Source organism: Empidonax traillii, unplaced genomic scaffold (assembly GCF_003031625.1).
Source record: "Empidonax traillii isolate 1590-97213 ecotype Southwest subspecies unplaced genomic scaffold, ASM303162v1 scaffold357:size1057043, whole genome shotgun sequence".
NCBI lineage: Eukaryota > Metazoa > Chordata > Aves > Passeriformes > Tyrannidae > Empidonax > Empidonax traillii.
The window spans coordinates 778,887-798,256 of NW_020955550.1; the positions used below are offsets into that span (position 1 = coordinate 778,887).

Here is a 19,370-nt window from a genome sequence, read left to right on the forward strand (position 1 = left end):
CCAGCCCTTGCCTCAGTGGTTTCCAATCTAATATTGGGATTAAGATTTGCAGGTACATTTCTCACTCCCAATCCACAAAGGCAGTAACCCTCTTACTCTGCATTTCTTTCCCAGAAGTGCCAAGATCCCTCCTGTATAGATTCGTGTGCCTGGTAAAACACGAATCTCTAGGATTTTGAGGCAAGATCAAATTTCAGCACTGATAGTTGCTCATTCACTCTTTCATTCATGGAAAAAGACACACAGACTTCATCCCGCCGAAGTATTAAAGATATTTTTTTCCGAGGCATATTGCATGCTGCAGCCAGCAACTTGGGATGTGTCCTTTGTAGAAGATTCCCCTATTACATCAGCTTACAAGAAAGCTTCCAAGTGGGAAACTGTATGGTTTTTAGTTTGGCACTGAGCTAATACTACTAATAACAAAGAGTAAGCATTTTCTGCTATAGCCTGGAAAGAGTTTGCCAAAAGTCAAGTTTTTGCGTAAAAATAGCTGCATGTCCACATTGGTTAGCTTCTCTTGGAAACTTAAAAAAAAAAAATTAAATATTTTTGATGGCTTTACCCTGCACTGCCCAGCCACATTAAGCCACAGTAAACTACATTCTTATGGTTGTCATAACATTTCTCTCTGTGTTGCTTGTGACGCGAATAATCTGTTAAGATACGTAAGGTGCAAAGTGCTGCCTTTCTGTCTCCGAGTTCCTGCAACAACCACATGCAATTCCTGCTGGAGAGGTGCAGGAGCAACTCCCTGCCACTGCCACAGCTGACCAGAGCATCTGGGCCAGCAGCTCTGGGCAGACTTGACCCCAGCCAGCAGGGCTGTGGGGATCAGCCTTCATCCCACTGCACTCCCCCTCCTCCTCCCCTATCCCAGCCTGTCATCAATCTCACTAAAATGACAGCAGACAAATGTTAGCCTTTGCAAAGATCAGATGAAATCTATGGCTTTAGGGCTGCTCACCAAGGAGCGGTGTAGGCTACACCAGACACGGGCACCAGCAGTCACCTCCTCTGCATCAACCCGCTCAAATCAGCTTGGCAGCCATCACAGTCATCGCTCCACAGGCAACCCGAGTGCTCAAATGGATTTTGACAAACTTTAATGTTTCAGCCTCTCCACAGAGTTGGGGTTTGGTATTTCTTTACAGCAAGGCTGCTCATTCAAAATTTTTTTGGGGGGTTGCGGGTTTTGAGTGCGTTTGGGGCGATGCTGGAAGCCACACCGACAGCAGCTCAGGAGTGCACAGGAGTGGGGTTTGTTTGGGTTTAGTACACTTAGCCCTTACATATTCAGTAACCTGAATTCTGCTAGCCAAGGAGAAGGGAGGAGGGGGGGGGGGGAGGAAAAAAAAAGATTACTCCATGGCATAAATATGCTGTATGTGCCCTTGTCTCATGCAATTTCTTTACATCGATGTGCAGGAATATTTATCCCCAGTAGAAATGTTTAACTAATCTGGTAAATGTCAAGCCATATGGTGTACATTGTAAGGATTTCATCAGGCCTTTTTAACTCTTTGTGAAAGTCTCTCCCTCTCTTTCCCTCTGCTTCCCCCTTCCTTTTTTTTTTTTTTATTCCTTTTTTCTTTTTACCCATTTTTTTTTCCTTTGTTGCTGCCCTGCCAGAGCCTACGAGGAAGGAGATAATGCAGGGAGCGTTATTAACAACAGTCAGATCAGGGTTGTGATGTTCATGGTTTACAATAACAAGCAGTATTTACCAGAAGTGCAACTCATGAGGCGCCTTTACACTGGGCAAAGAGACAGGCTGAATGTAATTTTTATCAGCAGTGACCTGCAGAAGAAGATCACTAATACTTTTTTTTTTTTTTAAAAACAAACTGTCCACCCCAACAATGCACCAAATTCCCAGGGGCTACCTCATCTCTTATCTCTTCCTTTGAATAATCAAGTCTTTACAACAAATAAACTGCAGTTCCCCAGCACTTTCAAGTAAAGGAAACGTTTCTGTACTGTAACTATCTAGTGTATCTCCCAGAAAGATAGAGTGCAATTTACAATGAGCAATATCAAAAAAGAATAAACCGTTATGTTCGTGCCAATCCTTATTCATGGTTTTATAACAAGACATATCTGTTTTCTTCCTATAAATCTTGACTCTATTTTTAGAGTTTGCAAATAATGACTCCAGTCTTTGGCTGCCTGCCACTTGTGTGAAAAACTAGAATAGCCACAGTGCAAGACTATAATATTTAAAAACAAAAAAGAAAAAAGAAAAAAAAAAAAAAAAAAAAAAAAAAAAAAAAAAAAAAAAAAAAAAAAAAAAAAAAAAAAAAAAAAAAAAAAAAAAAAAAAAAAAAAAAAAAAAAAAAAAAAAAAAAAAAAAAAAAGAGAGAAAACAAAAAGTAAGGGATCTCGTTGAACTCTGTGTAGTCCCTACCAGGGCAGACCAGCTCCAGATAGTGATAAGCGATGCAAATGTGCAGAACGTGTCATAGAAAGCAGGAGCAGGATGAAAATTCGGATGAATTTCCACACCTATTTCTGAATCCTTTTACCTAAAGCAAATTGCTTGTACCTACATGAGCCCTTTGCTGTATCACCAGCAGACACTTGCACCCAGCAAGGCGTGAGCAAGCCTGGACTTCTCTGCTGGGCACTGCTGCCTCCTCCCCTTAAGGGGCCACCAAACTTTCTTTTAGCGTCTGTAGATGGGGACAACCTCTGAGGGAAGGGGATTACAGGGCATTTCTTGCTGTAGTACAGCTCAGGAATGAAAAAAAAAAACCAACAAAAAAAAACACCAGGAGAAACTACCACCTTCAGCCGAGGCCTCCGGACATTTTAGAGCCGTGGAAGGCGAGGGAGGGGGAGCTGCAGGTCAAGGAAAGGATAAGATCTGGGTGGCTGGGAATGGGGAGGGAGAAAGAGGAATGTAGTGAAGGAGGTAGAGAAGGAAAAGCAGGGAAATGACAGCATTCAGATAAATTTAGCTCTGAATCCAAACTTCAGGGGGAGGGGAGGCGTTTCCTGCCCCAAAACCTCTGAACTTTCTGAGATTCTCCCATATCACAAGTGATTTACCTGTAAAGAGAACTGAAAAGGGGGGAAAAAAAGAGGGGAGAAAATTGAAATAAACAGTTCTCTGCTGTTTAAACAATCTTTCCATCCTACTCCCCCAGGGTCAAATGTTCAGGCACAAGGATACAGGCAAAAAAAAAAAAAAAAAAAAAAAAAAAAAAAAAAAAAAAAAAAAAAAAAAAAAAAAAAAAAAAAAAAAAAGAAAAAGGAAGAAAGGAAAATAATTTTTAAAAGAGGATCTTTACACAAATGCATTAAACCTAGTTTTCATAAGTGCAACAACAGTATATCAACTGTTAACACAAAGTGCCTTCCCCACGTACCTGCCAGTTCCCTGACTCCAAAATATTTATTGGTACATTATACTTAACATTTCATCATTATTAAGGACATTATTAAAGCGAGTAATAGCACGACAGCTACCAGTGTAGTTATCTGGGCTTTGTTATGTGCAAGTGGCTTGGCAAAAAAAAATAGAGAGGCAAGGCTAAGTTGTAAACACACCAAAAAAAGGAACAAGATGACAAACATTAATAATTAATCACAAGCACTAGTCTGAGACTTTTACTGTGAAAGCCACGAGATGAATGTATCTATTAGCCATGTAAAACTATTTTATTTTTTTTTTAATTTCTTACACTAATGTGTTTCTAATAACAGCATTATCTGGCAGTATAGACAGCTTATGCCTGAACAGCCCCTCAGCATTCAGGAAGTTGTTGACAAAGACTCCTGCAATAGCCTGTCTGATTTTGTGTTATTTCCTTTAATTGAACCAGTAAGACCTGCACTCTTGCACTCCTGACCTTTGCTCAGAAGGCTAATTTGAGATTAGGGTAGTCTGAAAGTAAGAAATGGGGAGTGTATTTTTTAAAGCACAGAAACATTTCTGTAGTATTAGAAGATGAAGATCAATTTCAGTACGAGGATCCTTTCAGCCCCAAACTACTCTGCTCTTAAAGGGATCTGTGGAAGGACTCTGGTGACACAATATAGTCTCCTAATTTCAGAAAAGTTAAAATCACTCAGCTTTGTCTTTGTGCTGAGTGTTTTAGGGCTTGTAATAAAGATGATGCCCATGACTTTGAGTCCTTGGTGTCTTTACAGTCACCCAGTAGGACATTCAGAATTCCCTTAGGAAAACTTACACAAGAGCATAAAATATGTCATGCCAGATAAATGATTCCTTGTGGTTCTTATATTATTCTGGTCTAGCACTGAAGGTTGCAATACTTAAGCCCTGTGTACTGCCAGGGAAAGAATGACACAGGCTCCTCAGCGGGAGAAGAGAGCCCAAGCGACTCGGGAGAAGGCAGGAGAACAAATATTTTTATTCCAGCTGTGAACATTGTGCCAATATAGCAGAGAGAGTCTGCTGCACAACTCTGTGCCAAAATGCAGAGGAATGACTAAGGCCCAAATGAAAAATGGGACCAAACTGCGGGGGGAGTGTGTGTGTTTTTAATATGTGTGGATTTACTCCGTGTGCTCTCAGGCACAGTGATAAACAAACAGAGAAGCTGACTGAGGGACTGACCATGACCCACCATCCAGCGGCTACTCCTGCTCCTGCCTCTCCAGGTCTGCAGCTGCAGGAGTGCCTTCAGGGTGTGCTGTGCCTTCAGCATCACCAGGCTTCAAGTGAGCCTGCTTTGATTTAAAAGAAAACCTAGGAAAGTTGATAAGGAGTTTTCTCTTTGGGCTTCCCTTTCCCCATGCACTCCATGAGGATCCAGGTTATATTTTCCTCACAGAAGGAGGTGCGGAGATGCGCTTTTCACAGGGAACGAGGGGCAGGAATGAGCTGCTGCCCTGAATCTCTACCCTCTACCATGCAGGGAGGGGACAGGACAAAAAGAAGGAGCTGGAGACCAGTCAGCTGCGCTGCCCTTCTGCAGTGCTGTACACAGAATATTCCTGTGCAGAGCCAGAGTAACACGTTTCCCCCAGCTGCACTGTTCCAAGGGGGCTGATCGTGCTGTCCTATACAAGGACATCCACCAAGTCAGGAGGAACACTTCAAGCAGCGTGTCTGCAGGCAAAAGACCCAACAGTTGCTGCTGTATTGTAGATTTAAAGGCTGTTCCCTCTATTTACACATGTAGATATTGTAATGCTGCTATGCAAACAGTCCTCTGTGGACTTTTGCTTGTGGATTTTATTATAACACATTCCTGACTACGAACGGCACCTTTCCCTCTGCAATATCTGCCGCTGTGCCCTTTGTGTTTTACCTTCTGACTCTCTTCTGGTTTTGTTACTTTTCTTGCTGGCAGGATTTAAAAAGTAGGAAATGAACTTTCCCTTCTCTTCTCCAAGTGATGCTCACGGCATGTGAGCTGCAGTTGCATTGTATTCCCTGAACTTTGCAGCCACTGGAAACACGAACAGTATGTCAACTTGTTCCTGTCTCTGCCAGAGAATTCAAGGTCAAGCTGACCAGTGAACTCTCGTATTTAAACAGGGTAAGTCAGTGCTCATCCACAGCACCGAAGCTGCCTCTAGGAAAGACGTTAACCCTGTGCTGGGCCTCCAGACAGCGCAGCCCGTGTCACGGCTCTTAAAGCAGTTTGCTGCTGCTGTCAATAAGAGCTGGACATACTGCACATGTCTACCGGGCCTAAACAAGTGTCCCTTCTTTGGATGTGCACGGGAGGCCCTCAAGGGGTTAATACATGCCATTCCTGAGTTCAGTGAGGGGACAGGGAGAGCCGAACAGCGGGAATTTCAGGATGTTAATAGCCTCTTCTCTTCCGATTGGCCCAGAACGAATGCAGGGTACAGTAAATTGTCCTTGTCAGCTTAGCTCACATGATGATATGCTTTATTTCTAGACATGCCTTGAATCTGTCCCTTGAATTTATGTTCAGAAAATAAACACTTCCAGACGGCAATAAAGCATTCAGTTGTAGCTGGCTGTTGCACAGTCTCAAGCCAACCAAAGCCTTTTACTTTAGAGTTTCTAGAGCTCGCAAAGCTTTGGCTCCTTCAGCTCCTGCTCACGTTAGGAAGTGTCCCCCCTCACCCAACCCTTGGATTTGAAAGGATGTCCTGACTTACTTAGGAAAGCTCCAGAGAGTTTTGCTTGGTTTCCACGGGGGCACCATCCTGAAGGATGACATCAGGCCGCACCTCGAACACACAGGCAGATCCTTCTGTCTTTTACAGCAACACTGAGAGAAAAGAAAAAAATTAATGTCAGCATGGTGCAAAATAAAGATACTGATGATTCGGGATATGAATTTTCTACCATAAAAAAAAAAAAAAAAAAAGGTAGATTAAACAGCTGTTCCATTTGTGCCTGGTGTGGCTAAGGAAACAATCGGTGGCTGGGTGATTTACCGATTAGTAAGGTTGCATGCAACAATCTCCAGGTGTTTCTGAGAAACACCCAAATAGAGCTGCAGTGTTTGTTTGCAGCCAGTAATTTTATGGCAATCCTCTCCCTCCTCAGTTCCCCTCAGTAACACCAGTTTATAACTGCGCAGCTACAGTATAGGGGAGTTTGGCAAAAATCAATGGTAAATGCGCATAGGAGACAACAAAAGAGCAATACAAATAGAAAAGGCCTCGTTACAGCTTTAGTTTATTAGAGGTGTGTGGATATCAAAACGCTTTCTTCAACCCAAAGGCACTAGAAGAAGAAATACTAAGTTATACCCACATTTAGGGCTGGGCAGCCAGCACTCCAGTGTTAGACATGAAACAAGCTGCAAGAGCCCCATGCATAGGTGGGTTTCATTTTCCTCCTGTTTGACACAACACAAAATTTCTGCTCGGGTCCCTCCCTGATGAAAAAAGTGCCCACAGAGGAACCCACACGGGGCCAGAAGCAGCTCTGAATGTGCCTGATAGTGAAATCATTTGATAAGAAGGTCGGAGGACAGCAGAGGTACTGTTCTGTTCCAGATTATAAACTCATTAGGAGATAAGGATGCCAAAATAGGAATACTCCAGGTATCAGGTGGAGCTGGAGCAAATTCCCACAGACTGCTTACTGGTGAAAAAACTGCCTGCTACAGTGCCAGGCTGGCTTAAAAAGGGGGAGACCGCAGAGGTGGTGGATCTCCCACCCACAAGTGGGGAACTGGGTCTGGGTGGGGAGATGGCCAAGGGATCTAACACGGAGATCAGGCTGGTGGTGGGGGACATTCAGTGGGCCAGTTTCCAGCAAGACACACACCAGGAATCACCTGAACAGGAGGAAAATTCTTGCTGAACCATTTCTTTCCTTTCCCCACCCCAACCAGCACCAGATCCCTCCCATGCAGCAGGGGTGCAGAAAACCTCCGTGTGGCTGGCTCAGCAAGGGTGTTCAAAAAAGCTTTTACAATTTCACAGGAAGCCAAAGGGCAATTACACTTAACACCCATCCCCTTTCCTTCTCTCTGGCTATCTTGCTTTCTTCTGTTTCTCATTGGCTCTCATTCCTATCCCTTCCTTTTCCTTTTCTCTTCCCTTGATGCCATTCAGGGACTCCAAAGGACTAATTCAGCACAGCACTGGCAGAGATAAGTTAAAACAATGAGGAGATTTGCAATTAGGGAGAGTTTTAAGGATTGGGAATTGTGCATGTTTTACAGTCATCTCCTGGTGATGGGGACTTTATCTTAGGTAGGTAGAGCTCCTTCCTTAGCTGCCACAGCCCCACCCTCCTGCACCAAGTAAAATTCCACATTTTAACTAAGTTGCTGCTGTATTTCAAACCTATCCCACTGGGGAAAAATAAATAATAAAAAAAAAAAAGTCAAAAATGTACGACGTACTTTGGCCAGGGCTGATTATCAATGTTGTACATGCCTTTAAAATCCTTTGTTAATGAGGTATCCTTATTACCATAATCAAACACGCTTAGAAACTTGTCACAGATAAGCAAAATTCTTTACATTCTTCGCTCTGCACTTTCTTTTGGCGTCTCTTCCCCCTCCCCCTCGGTGACTGCTGAGCTTCTGAAGGTTAGGGACCGGTAGTGCTGGAAATTGAAGCCCTCTGTTTACCCACACAAGCGAAGGAACAGTCAAAGCTTCCTTAACTCTGCTGCAGAAATGACCTGAACAGTGACCTGAGGAGACCACCCTCCTGAGAGAGGAGAGGTCACCCAGCCTCCACGCAGGATCTGCTCAGGGCATCCTCTGCAGAGAGCGCGAGGCAGAGATTGCAAATCACCCAAACTGTGCCAAATTATGTGTGAAGGTTTTGTAATGCAGACTACCGTCCACCAGGGATTAAATTAGGAACATCAAACCCAACACAGAAAGAATTTCATTTTATCCTTAAAATTCGACTTGCAGTGTTTTATTTAATGCTTCTTATCAACCCTCGTGACCCAAAACATCTCGCCACCAGAAAATACTTAAATAAATTGGGCAATTTGTGCAGAGGGCCATACAAATTTAGCATGAAAGACTCCTGCTTTTAATTTGTTCATACAGAACATGGACTCCCGACAGCCACTCGGGCAGCCATTCCCAGCCATTCCAGAAACCACCTCTTCTCCCTGTGTTTACAGAGTACCTGTCTAAATAGCACAAAAACTTGATTTAAATGTGAGTGCTCTGACATGAATCAAGTGATTGATAATTAGAGCAAAGTTAGAAATATACTCAGCTCAGGCAGGGGAGTTTGCACATCACTACATGTCAGCATCCAACTGTTTTTATTCCGAGACTGGACCATTTCATGTGGAATTAAAAGCCACAACAGCATTTTTCATAAATCTGACTTCTTGTTACATAAATAGACATCTTATTACTTGGGTTTGTTTGTTTGTTTTAACCTATGAAAAAAGGTTCTGCTTTACTGTAGCCTTTAACTTTTTTTTTTTTGCTCATTTTTAGATTTGAGAATCTTTCTGAGAAATTACTTTTATAAAGAGACAACCTGCAAGGGTAGGAAAAAAAAACAAACACAAACCTCTAAAATCTCTCACAGAAGAGTACGAGAGGCACATTTTTAAGAACTCTTTGATTACTTCATCAGGGCTATGATAATATATCAACCACATTCTTAGGGCTCAGTTAACCCTTAGGCAACTGGGAAGGATAGTTAGCAGCTCTGCAGGGAGCACACTTAGTCAGAAACAGTATTTATCGCCTTTTTTCAAGTGTGGCAACAGAGGCCAAGGTTTGTAGGATTGTGTCCTCATGCTGTCTGGCTGATTTTCAGACCTGAAGCTCCCTAAGACCTTTTGCTTTGGTACTGTTACCAAGAGCTATTCGACTGCTTTTTGACCTGCTGTGGAAGGAAAGGGAGAGTTTCTTCCCCTGGGCACCACAATTAAGACCATGAGAGATTTGTGGATTCCCAACAGCCCATTTCCAACATCAGCTTTCTCTGAAACTATCCTTTTTCAACCCGAGAACAGCAGATAAATACTGAATATATCTTAATGTCACTCATGAGTGTACTGCATTACCACTATATTATAGGTGGGAAACTGAGGCATGAGAACTGAATTTAGTTTATGGCCAAACAAAGAACCTGAAGTAGTCCAGTTATGAGTCCTGAGGACCCCTCCAGCTCCTTTACTGCAAAACCACACTGACTTCCCTGCAGTTCTTTCCTCTGTGGGAAGAAACAAACCCAAAAACCCCCACAGGAATAAAACAAAACAAAATTTTTGGCTGCTAGATAGGACAACACAAAGTAAAGAGCTGAGGAAAATTCAAGGCTTCTGAATACATGAAAATTCGATAACTAAACTTAACAGAATCAATGTTTGCAATCACAGCCTGCCTGTGTAAAATAAGTAGAACATATTAGGAAACAGGATATTGACAATGTGTTTGTAAATATATATAGATATATAAAACAATAACACTCCAATTCTCCAATCAGCAGGACTCAGTTAAACTCATTCACCAAATACGAGTTCTCATGAGCACTTTGGTGGCTGAATATCAGTAAAAGTGGGAAAAAAGCCACTGAAAACTTACATCTTACTTTGGAAAGTGAAACAACAACTCCTAAAATACGCTGTTATGTCATTAAAACTCCCGATACTCCCGTCATCCTCTGTATTGATCGATTATGACTGCTCGTGGCCTTGTGAGGCAGTACAAAATCCTATCATTTCAGATGGCAGGGGACCCAATCCTGTCCTGGAGCTCTCATCCCAAGCGTGGTTTGAGACAGCCCGAGCAGCCAAAACACTCATGAAAGGCTGCGTGGATTGGGGCTTATAATCCGACCAAGTACTTGGCTGCAATAGTGCCTATTAAAAAGTCAGCGTTTGCCAAGAGTTACCACACAATTACAGGGAGGGCTGTAGCATCTCCAGAATTACAGGGATGACTGTAGTATCTCCGACAAGCCAGTGTGGGAACTGCAGGTTAATGGTATCTCTTAATGGTGATGGCTGTAATGTAGGTTAATGGGATCATAATTTCCTTTCCCTGGGAGAATTTGTGAATTCTTCCATTCATCGCCATTATTTTTAGTAGCAAATGAAGGATTTGATTCAGACCCGGAGATGTTTGCACCAGGAGGTTTGTTCTTAGTGAAGAGTGGGGATTTCAGACTAGCTGAAACCAAACCCAGCCCGATGCCCCTGAGGGGTGGTGAGGAAGGCCCCCTGCACACACACTGACACTGCTTTATCCCAGCATGTTCGGTGCTGCCCACATTTCGGAGAGTCCATCTCTTGGGCTCATCCCACAGTGTGCCCCAACTGTAGTCCTGGTGGAGAACACTGTGACACAGCCCAAATTCTTTATGCCCTAAAATCCAGCATGCAGGACATCGGGGTGGGGGATGTATTTAAAGCACTTTTTGGCTCACGGTTGAAGTTTACCAGTGATCTGAAGGCAGATCTTCCCAACCACGTCCCTGTCCCTGCTTTTTCCTGCACTGCCCGCTCCGTCCTGCCCTTCAAGCCCTGCTGGTGGAGATGCTGGAGGGCACGGGCTGTTTGTCCACACAAACCCCAAACTTTGCTGAGTTATCAGAACGAGGCACGCCTGGCTGTCAGCTTCTCAGCCAGAGGAGGGGGGGGAAAACAACAGAAGAGCACACGGCTCCCCTCTCATTTCTGATGCGCCACCAAGGCCCCAGCTGGAAGGGGAGGGGGGGTTGATGGTTTTGCAGTGGTGAGGCATCACCCCCTCCTAGTGCAGCCCCCAGGGCTGCTTTCCAGGCGGGTTTGCTGGGCGCTGGCGAGCGTCACACAGCTGGCATCGCGCACCGCGGCAAAAACACCTTCCAAGGGGGGATCCTGGCTGCCCTCTCATCCTTTTCCTCACTGTTCCTTCCCGTCCCTGCCGTAACCCACCGCCCGTGGCCGGTGGTCTGTCCCTCCAGCCGCGCTGGCAGGGCTCTGGCGGTGTGTTAATTGCCCGTGGGCCGCCCGCCAGCCCCGTCTCCCATTTAGTGCTCGCCGACGTGACCCGCGTGAGCGAGTGAGCGCGCCGGGTCAGGGCTCGCCGGGGCCAAGTTCAAGGGCACAGGCTGGTACAGACATATAAACAAGGGAATGGTATGTAAGCAATAAAGACATAAAGGTTAGGATCAGGGCTAGCAGTACAATAAACTGTGATAACCCGGTTTGTTTATAGATAAAGAATTTACTGTAAAATCTGCGATGTGCAGGATACGTTTGTTAACGCTTTAAGGGACGTGTATTTTTAGATCCTCTTTTTGGGTTTGGGGGGGGTTTTTGTGTTTTTTTTTTTCTTCTGTGAGTAAATGCCTCCAAGCACCCTTTTTTGTTTCTGCTTTATTGTAAATCAAGCCCAGGAAACACATGCTTATCACATCAGCTAGAAATCTTCCCCTTCAAAAATCCCTCCAAACAAGCCAACACGTTCCACGGGAGTTTCAAACTGCTGCTACAATAAATGCAGACAGCCCAGTCCTTAATATTTAGAGCTTCCTATTGAAACACCCACACTTCAAACATCCCTTCACATCCTATTTTTCCTAATTCAGTTCGAATAAAAGTAAGTAGAGAAAGCACAATTTCATTAGGGCTCCTCTAATTTTGCACAGTGTATGTTTTGCCAACTTCTGCTTTTAAAAGGTATTTCAGAGTGTAGCCAAGCATTTTGTGAAATTACCACGGTGCTTCTTAGGTGTCCTGTGAGGCTCCCATCAGAAGCACCATATATTGTACTGCAACTATTGATCCAAATGGCTACATTTCTAAAGCAGAAAATGATTGTGTAGTGAAAGCAGTGCAGAGGTGCAGTAAAATGCCCTCAAGTATATAAAGACATAAAGATTAAAGTCACCCTGCAGGTTCCCTTTAACTCCTCCAAATCCACTGTGTAATGTGTTCTTTTAGGATAAATCAAAAACTTTGTACAAATTAACATGGCAGGTGCCAGTGTTCATAAATAAGATTTCTCCTCACCAACAGGAGGCTCCAGGAAACTTTACTTTGCTTTAAATACATGCAAAAGCTGGTAATTAAATTCCCAGATGTCCAAAGAACATCTGAATATCTAGAAGGCAAAAAAAACACCCCAAAATTTGTCAGCCAGAACACGTATTCAGGATAAGAAATTGAGTCTTCAGTACACAGGATGCCCTAGAGTGTTAATACCAACAATTTTCAGTTCTGTGCTTAGTCTTCAATAAAGTTGAGATGATCTTAAAAAGAAAATACATAGGTGGAGTCTGTCATAGATGCTTTCTCCTCCACAGCAACCAAAGTGCCTTTCCTAAACCGTGCAATACACCTTTTGGCAGCGCAGTCACGTGTTACACAGGACCTGTAAAAAGCCTTGGACTGCAGGACAAATATATTTGCCCTTGCATTGCTTTCACATTCATTCTTGGGATCCTTTCTGGCACCAGCCATTTTCAGCATCTTTAACCCTCCCAAATGACACCAAGAAAGGGGATATGTTTTGCAGGTGTCCGACAGGGCTCCTGGCACACCTGAACAGCACAATCAGGCTCAGTCCATGATCAGGGCTCTCCAGCCCCTCTTCAGCCTAATTAATCAATAACAGCAGCATCCCAACAAACTGTATAATTTAATGTCTGCTCTGAGTCACATTCTTCTTTGTCCTGTTTCTGCTTCCACCGTACTCAGTGGATAAACAGTCAAGGTGAAATATTTCCCCCGGCCAAGCTATGGTTGAATTCTCCAGGATTATAAGGTAACTGGTAGATCCTAAACAGATTAATCTTTGAAGAAGGAAACCTTTCAGTCCCTGGCTCCTAGCTGCTCCTGTACACAAATAAGGTATTTTCAGGAGCTTGTACTTCAGGAGCTCTGTCACTGAAATAATCAGTTGATCAAAACATCCTTATAAGTCAAATTCTGGCCCTCTCTAGCTCTGGTCAAAAGACAGATGGATGAAAAGGCATTGCTAATGCAAACCCCTATCACGTCTGGGGCCTTTCCCCTGCACAATTATCCCGCCTGGATTATTCCTCCAGGACTGTGACTGATTTACACACTACAGGAGTGTATCTCATCTGGGAAACGAGTGCAGCTTTTTAATTATTCTCCGCACCACGGTATCACCCGCAGGGTTTGGGTCGGAGCTGCTGTGCTTGGTGCTGCACATTGCAGGAGGACAGGATGGGGCCCACCCGAATTGCTTCCTGCCTGCCTTGCAAGTTGGGCAGAGAGGTGACACAAGGCTGTGGTGAGATGGCTGCAGCTCAAATAGTGAGCAGTTGTCACTGCACCCTCCCTGCCTTGTCGTCTTCAAGGGCTTGGAGGAGTCACTGCCCAAGAGGAATTTCGTGTGAGTGTCACGGGGAGCTGCACCATCAAAGCCTCAGGGTGCTGGCCAAAATTATTACCTGAAAGCATAAACCAACGGGCAGCATTTCAGGAAGGGCTCTGACAAAGACAACAAGGCTTTTATGGGGGGTATGAGGGCAAGGAGGCAGCGGACGGAGGTGACAGGAGACGGCACAGAGGTTGTGACAGATTCAGTGCCCCTGAATCCAGAGCCAGGCTGGGAAAGGGGGCTATCCCACTGCTGCTAGGGTGGAAGGAAACAGGGCAATGTGAAAGCATGGTGTGGGCCATCCACCTCCAAACACCCTGACACAACAAATGCATCCATTACAGGTAGGGAGGGCAAGCAGAGGTAACAAGGAATTAGTTTGCAAAAGGGTTGTCCCTACAACCGCACAGAATCATAGAATGGTTTGGGTTGGAAGGGACCTTAAAGCTCATCTAATTCCAAGTCCCTGCCATGGGCAGGGACACCTTTCCCTAGACCAGATTCCATCCAGCACGGGCCTTGAACGCTGCCAGGGATGAAGCACTTACAGTTTCTCTGGGCAACCTTTACCAGGGCCTCACCACCCTCACATTTACAGAATTTCTTCTTAATATCTAATCTAAACTTACTCTCTTTCAGCTGGAAGCCGTTCCCCCTCGTCCTGTCACTATATGCTCCTTTCAGGTACTGGAAAGCCGCAATTAGGTCACCCACGAAGGAAAAAAACACCACCACCGCCAAAGCCCTGCAAGGTTAACCCTAATTCATTTACCCAGGCCCCACTCACTATTGATGCATCTGATCTGTGGAGAAAACTGTTTGAAGCAGGGTAGTGTGCCTGTGTCCTCCCCACCTGGCCACCCGTGCCCCAGCACCCCTGGGCTAAGTGAGAACAAGCACAGAGGACTCAAACAGGTTGGACAAGGCACCTCCAGGTCCGAGCTCTGGCAGCTGCTTTCATCCTGTGCATCTATCTGAGAAAGACACGGCTGGAGGGGACCCTGGCTGGCCACAGGAGGCATCATTAGAGCCGTGAGCTGGCCTTCAAGCCACTTAGAAGTGGTTTTGCACGAAGAAATGAAGGAAGAACAAAAAAAAAAAAAAAGAATAAACACCCAGCCCCGGTCTGCTCAGACAGGTAGGGTATGGAGGGGTCACACATATGTTGGGGGCTGCCCTGCTTTTCCCTTTGGAAACCGGCAGTCCCAGCTATTACATGACAATTATCCAGGAATTCAGATTTACGAGATTCCTCGCCCGGCCAATAAAACCAGGAGGGAAATATAGAGATGTCCATAAATGACATATTTTCATGCTTTGTGCAACCCGTCCCCCGCAAAGCGCTTTTGAGCAGCTAAGCAATTTACATCTAATAGCAAAGTGTTTTTTAATCAGTCAGATCAATTTGTGAAGAATTGGTACATTAGGTATAGCCATATAGCAGAGATCCTTATAGCAAAGGTTTAGAAGTAATTGCTCCCTGACCCACTGAACACTGTATTACTATAGAAGTTTGTATTCTATTAAGAGTTAATAAGTGACCAAAATCTAGACTAATACACTGTCAGGGTTCATTATCATTACAGATTCTTGCTATTTTTCCAGTGCCTTTTGCTCTGCTGTTCTTGCTACGTATGGAAAACCTATATCAAGATGGTTGTCATGGCAATGAAAAGATTTGCATGTGTCTTATCTATCTATTTAAATACCTTCTTATGGTTTATAACTACCATAATACATCCCTCCAGCCCTGCTCATTGCTAATTTAGAGCCAGCCCAGTGTGTCTGAGGTCAGCGATACCATCGAAAGCATGTTGTCTAGACAACTCCGAAGCTCCTGTCCATGGGATAATTGTTTTATGCAAATAAAAAAGTACAATGGTGACATGCTCATCCATGACTTGAGCAATCTGCCTGTGCCGGGGCTGGAGCGAATCCGTGATCACATTCCCACCAAGAGCATTTTCTGCATCCTCCAGCCACTGTATGACTGGTTTGATGGTCTTTTTTTGATACCAGTTTCTTTTGCTTGGGCCTGAAGCTGGTTTGAGATGGAGAAATCTGCTCTGTGTGTGTGTGTGTGTGTGTGTGTGCTCAGTTTTAGAGAATTGAAGAAAACCTGCCCAATTCCAATCCCCTCATCCAAGCTACTCGTTTTTGGAAGGGTGAATGGAAGCTCCCTTTGCACCCAGCATCGTTGCATGAGCACATAATAAGTACATTGGGTCTTTTGGGAGGGTATCAAAATTTAAAACCAACTTGGTAAAGATTCCAGTGGGTTCAACTAAAATATCTAAACTTTCCACCTGCCACAAATCTAAATTCTTCCTTTCTCCACGTCTTTGTACCTCAAAGATTTCCATCAAAACACACTGGACTGAGATCCTCCTTTGAGAAGATCATGCAGAAGAAATGGAAATACTTTGCAGACCTGCATCCCTCTGCTTCCCTCTTTTATCTTTTCCCCTTCAGGAGTTCATGCTTTGCTGCTCCACTCAAATGGCTGCAAAGGTAAATATGGCTATTACTGCACAAATCCATAATGCACACAAGGCAATGTGCAGGATGAAAACACAGAGGGAGGGAACAACAGCCACTGCCACGAAAAGATCTCTCTGAAATCCAAAAAACCAGACTCTTCACTTCTCTTTGATCTCCCTGGCTCAGTTGTGCCTTTCCAGGATGTCCACAGATTAAAACCACTTTTTCAAGTACTCCCGGATCTGCCAAGGATTTATTTTCCGGCGAATTGTACTCTGTTGCAACCAGAGATTAATAATATTGGAAATGTTTAATAATTGGAGAATTGACTGATTTGCTACCGGCATTTGAATCGCTTGACCACGTTCACGGAGTAGGAAAGTATTTTTCCTCGAGATAATTGATATTTGTATTCACAGTCTGAGGAAGTGCCCCCTATTCCTGCAGCAGTAAATCAGGAACCATTTACCCTGCCAATACAGTTAGGCAATGTTTACGTGCAGGACTACATTCATTGTTTGACTAATCTGTAAGGGGTAGATTTTCTATTGCATTTCAATAGCTCATCTACTTCAGACTGTTGTGAACTTTCTAAAGATGTGTTTTCACCGATAATAGCAGGTCTTGGAGTGTAGTAATCTGGAACTGAAGTTTCAGTGACAGATTTACTCAACTAGCATTTTGCACGAGGCATTGCTGCAAACATTATTTTATATCTGTGCGCGTATAAATATATAATACCTTCGTACGGAGCTGACAAAAGGCTTCGGAAGATAATTTCTGCAATTTAGCAAACTAAGGATTTCAAGTCAAGCATCGGTTTCCGGGTGTTTTTCATAATGGATTTCACAGCAGATGACCTGACAGCTAATCTCAGGATCTGAATTGCACATATCCAAACAAACGGGGCCGTCAGGCCCTCAAAGGATCTCCCTGCTTTCACATGCCACGGCTGCGAGCCCGCGCCGCAAATGTCCAGAGGTCCAGACTGACCTTCTCACCCCCCGTCTGGGAAACATTCCTCCTCCCGGCAGCTCATTCTTGCCGACAAACAGAGCAGGACCAGTGGGCACTTGCTGAAAGGGGACAAGAGAGGGGCCATGAATGGAGCGTGTCTGGTACAACAATGCCAGACAATGTCTGTGAATGGGGTTGCAAACCGTGCTCCTGTTAGAGGGGCTGCCAGCAGCTTCCCTGCCCCCTCTCCCCCTCCCTCCAAGGGTCTCTGCTCCCCTTTCAGAAATATATTGGACCCCAAAGACATACCAAAGAGGTGGACAAAGTCAAGAGGTGCTGTGTTTCAGAAGGGGAGGGCACTTGCTAGCAGTGCTGATGACTGTATAATTCCTCCTTGCGCCACCTGCTCCCCGTGCCATTAAAAGTGTTGGCAGGGACAAAAGCAAAGCAGAAATTTGAGTGCAAGCGCTGCTCCCACATCTAGGTGAGTGCAAAAGCACAAGCACCACACTCTGGGATGGGCTGCTGGCCTCCAGTTTTGGCCTTTTTCGCAGAGTCAGACAAGTGCACCACTAACGAGGTGTGGGGCTCAGACCTGGCTTTGCTTCTCTTTGGTTTAAGTCGTGAGTTTTGGAGGCAAACAATGAAAAGAAAAAAAAAATCATCTATCTACACTGTGATGTGCTTCTCCCATCTACTTCATAGCAAAGGCAATGACTTACTTAACAGAGGAGAGAAGATTAAAACAGGGCATGTTAAAGCATTTTACAGGATACAGCTAAACTCTCGTCTCATTTATGCTCAACCAAATCCTGGGTAAGTCTTGCAAAAACAGGGGAGAGAGTCCAAATATTACCAGTGCAGATCAGTATCCAGCCCAGAGTGCTGAAGAAGTTTGGGAAGTATTTGGGCTGTCATTTTTGTCCTACTGGAGAACAAATACAGTTTCATTGGAAATACTGAATATAAAATTCAATAGAAAATCTATTTCTAATACTTATTACCAGAACTGATCTTGAGTAACCATTACGTCCAGAAGATGAGCCTTTGGTACTGCATTATCCTCTGGTCCACTGCGGTGCAAAAATGAAACAAAACAAAATGATGGAGCCACACAGCAATTGCCATACAAAAACCTCTTCCCAAGAGGCTCTGTGACCTTTCAGAAAGGCCATTCTGGGTGTTGAGTGAAAAGCAGGGGAGTTACAGTGGGGTAACACACAGTGCATCCCTCAGTAATTTGGGATTTCTCCTCCTGGGAGCCCACCAGCTCTGCATCTATAAATCTACATGTACAACTCTGGCTCTACATCTGCAAATGCCCTTTGGGAAGGGAGTGATTGGGTCAAGGCAGGGTGAGAGGGATGGATGGCTGAGACTAGGAATCTCACAGAAAAAGTCCTTCAAAGACTGGGAGCTTTCAGGATCAAAGTCTGACTGATGTGTCCATCTGTGCTTCTCTGCCTGCAGAACTCTGCATGGCTCTATCTGCAAAATAAAACTTCCTGCCCACATTTTAGATCATTTCCCAAAAGGATATTTGGGACGTGAGTGTCCAGACTGACCTGTCCAGACCTCAATCAGCAGCTAATTTAAGCCAGCTAAAAAAACTGTACCAGCGAGGTGGGAGGCACCAGCACCATCTGCAAGAGAGAGCTTGTTCCTACTTGGGCCAAGCCATAGAAGGAATCTACTAGATCCTGTCCTGGTGCAAACAGGGTCCCTGGAGTGAACACAAAGCCACAGTTTACTGGGGGTAGCAGTTTGACAGCTTGGAGGAAAAATAATGAAACATAAAATAAATAAAACAGCAGAGCACCTTTGACTGCACAGCCCAGCAGGACTGCACGCCCCAGCTGCTCCACGCAGAGCAGCCAGACAGGAAAACCCAACCCAACTGGCCGTGGGGTGAGTCCTGGCCACAGGGGTCCCAGTGGGACCGGTCCCATGACGGTCCCCTCCCTGGGCACCGTCCCCAGGTGCTGAGGACGCGGCACATGGAGCTGCCGTGTCCGGCTGAGCCCTCCTGCCGGAGCGTCCCCCGGGATGGTGGGGCAGCTGGGGGTGAGATAAAGCAGACTCCAGGCTGTTTTATCTTATGCAGGGGGCTGGCCCCAGGAGCAGGAAAGCGTAAAGGTGGTTTAAAAACCACAGGGTTTTTTGTTGGTTTTGTGGTTGTTTTTTTTTTTTTTTTCC

At 44.8% G+C, this 19,370-nt stretch overlaps 1 long non-coding RNA gene across 1 annotated transcript in view; it reads right to left on the minus strand.

Moving 5' to 3' along the window:
- Positions 1 to 19,370, minus strand: part of LOC114061774 — a 129,403-nt gene that overhangs the window by 51,632 nt on the left and 58,401 nt on the right. Inside the window, exon 3 of the long non-coding RNA XR_003572211.1 lies at positions 6,109 to 6,221. This is a non-coding gene — a long non-coding RNA (uncharacterized LOC114061774). The remainder of the gene's footprint in view (positions 1 to 6,108; positions 6,222 to 19,370) is intronic.